This window comes from Pongo pygmaeus, chromosome 5, assembly GCF_028885625.2.
Source record: "Pongo pygmaeus isolate AG05252 chromosome 5, NHGRI_mPonPyg2-v2.0_pri, whole genome shotgun sequence".
In the NCBI taxonomy this organism is placed as follows: domain Eukaryota; kingdom Metazoa; phylum Chordata; class Mammalia; order Primates; family Hominidae; genus Pongo; species Pongo pygmaeus.
In genome coordinates, this window is record NC_072378.2 from 171,247,732 (window position 1) to 171,250,928 (window position 3,197).

The following is a 3,197-nucleotide window of genomic DNA, read 5'->3' on the forward strand; positions in this document are numbered from 1 at the left end:
TGGGCTGCACATGGGGTCCCATCTCCTTAAGCTCCTGTCAGGCCCTTCTGCAACTTCTCCCAAGCTCTTGGGCCAGGTACATGTCTAGCCATGAAAAAGGAGGCCAGTACCTGATCACTAAGTGAAAGTTCTAAGGTAGTGGGACTGCCACAGGTGTCCCCCATGGTTCCAGGTCACAATCCAGTCTGTTGACCATCCTCCTTTTGCACCATCGCCCCTTTGACAGCCTGTGCTATGGGTTTTAGGCTCCTAGAACCAAACAGAAACAGGCTTATATAGATCATCTAATCAGCTCCTCTTATGTGAGGCCAAACTCTGTAATAAATCTTTTTATGTCTCCTAGGGCTTCTCTGATTGAACCTGTCTGATGAGGAGTTAAAGAAGTTCTCAAATCGTGTATGCATAAGAATCACCTGGGATTTCTAGCTCAGAGACTGGGACAATAGGTCTGTTGAACCTAGGAGTTCATTTTGAACAAGTGCTCTATGTAATTCTGATACAGGGAATCTCCCAGTTACAGTTTGAAATTCACAAATACAAGGAATGAGAGACCTAGAATCAGAAAGCATGTTAATACACTTTTGGGCCATTAAGTGCTCACCCAGGTAACAGGTACAAAAAGGCAGAAAAAGGAAACCTATCAGAGTAATAATTATACCTTTTTTTTTTTTTTTTTTTTTTTTTTTTTGAGACAGGGTCTTGCTCTATCACCCAGGCTGGAGTGCAGTGGCACAACCACAGCTCACTGCAGCCTTGACCTCCTGGGCTCAAGTGATTCTACCAGTTCAGCCTCCTGAGTAGCTAGGACTACAGGCGTGTGCCACCATCCCTGGCTAATTTTTTGTAGAGAGGGGTTTGGCCATGTTGCATAGGCTGATCTCAAATTCCTGGGCTCATATGATTTCCCCACCTCAGCCTCCTAAAGTATTAGGATTACAGGTGTAAGCCACTGTGCTTGGCCAAGACATGTTGGTAAGAAATACTATTTTCCTACTAAATTGTCTACATTCCCCTTGGGTAGGCTTGCAAAGTCACTGTGACTAGAGCAGGAGCTATGGCTGCATGGGAAATATGGAGGCACGAGAGTGGTACCTGGCAGTCACCGGCTCAGTGTGTTTCTAACCTCCCAAGTCAGCACAGCCCTACTGAGCAGACTGCTGCAAAGTATTTATGCCATCTGTCTGATAATTAAGACAAATCCAAACATCTACATGCATCCCGTGTGTATAAATGGAGTCATGGCCAACCTCTGAAGCAGTTTTCCATCAATCATTTGTAATATTACCAGATACTTCCAATCCCCTTGCAGGCAGTAATGAAGAGAAAGTCTCTACATAACAGCAGCTTCTCACTGGAATCTTCAAGGCTAACTCTTAAGAATGAATCATACTTCTAATCTTTATCAAAGGTTGTCTTTTCACACAAGGAATGTGCCTGAATGATCTATAAAAGCTACCCAAATAACTAGTAGCCAGGTTAGCTCTAGGAGCCATATGCCAAGCACATTCTGGACTAAGTCGTGTTGACTCCAAAACTGAGACCATGTTCAAAGTCTACAGCAATACTGGATTAAAACAATGTTAGCTGAAGGTTGTAAAAAAACATCATGAAACACTAATTATGTGCCATCAATCATTAGTCAATTTGTAGAACTTCCCTATACACCTTGGGAGGTGAGAACCTTATAGAAAATCCTAGATACACAACTTCATATAAACAGAAAATTCCAAAATGGGAAATCCTTTAGAATAAGAATATACCTAGTATATATAAAAGAAGAAAAAATGTAGATTTGAAATGGGATAGTCTAGTTTTTAGTTGGGACATTGGGATAGTTAATTTTAGGTGTCAACTTGACTGGATTACAGGATATCAAGACAGCAGGTAAAGCATTACTTCTGGGTTTGTCTGTGAGGATGTTTCCGGAGACTGGCCTAGGAGTTTGTGGACTGAGTGCAGATCAGCCTGTGTGAGCAGGCACCATCCAACTGAATGGAGCCCAGATAGAACCAAAAGGCAAAGGCAAATAATTCACTGTCTTTCTCCTCCAGCCAGGGACTTGATTAGCAACCCCTCACACCCAACTCCTTATTTTCAGGACTTCAAGGGTTATAACATCAGCTTCCTTGGTTGTGAGGCCTTCGGACTTGGACTGAGCCATGCTGCCAGTTTCTCTGGTTCCCCAGCTTGCAGACAGCCAGGCATGGGAATTCTCAGTCTCAATAATTGAGTGAGCCAATTTCTTTAATAAACCCTTTCTCATCTCTCTCTCTATACAAACATATCCTATTGGTTCTGAGTCTTTGGAGAATCCTCATACAGACACTATAAGAGAAATATGAACCAGGTGTTATCACTGTGTCCCCAATGCCTGTGATAGTGAGTGACAGTACTGATGTTTGTGCAATAAATGTTTACAATATGTATCTACTAGCTTTTGATAATTTGAATTAAATTATTTATAAAAGGCAAAATAAACAAAAGTGGTATCTAAGATTAACCACCAAATTAGTAAAATTCCATTTATACCACAGGTTGTTCTGCTATGTTACATCTGCTATGTAGATACAAAGCAAACAACAACTCCCATGTTAGGTATAATTTGACTTGTTCAATAACAAGAAAATTACTCAAATATTATAATGGAGTTAAAATGTATTTAATAGATCTAAAACAAAAATTTTGGCTCTATCAAAACTTAGGTCTCAATTATAACATTACTAAAGTGCTTGTAAAAATTATCCCAGATTTCTGGCTAAAACTTGTATAAATGCCTTTTTTTACAGTTTTATTTTGGTTGAAGATCTTTCTCCAAAATAGCTATTCCAGACTGCTTAACAGTCCCAAAAGTGAAAAATCTTAAGATATTTCATTTATAACCATTAGAGTCTTAATAAAACCCTAGTAAATTCTCTCCCTTCTGGATGGTTTAAAGGTCCCTTCAGGCAAGCTGGCTGAATAAACACCAGAGCCCTCTTCATAAGATAAGTTTGCCCAAAAGGTCAACTTTTACAGAGAAATTCCTAGCTCATTAGTGTAAGGGAAAACTAACATGACCTGTTTTCATTACTTAAAATGCAAAGAAAAAAAAAAAATCTCGGAAAAATAGAAAAGAGTGGGAAAAATGAAGAAAATTAACAGAAATTCTACTTCCTGTACCTGTCCTGCTTAGAGAAGACAAGTTATAGCAAAATGAG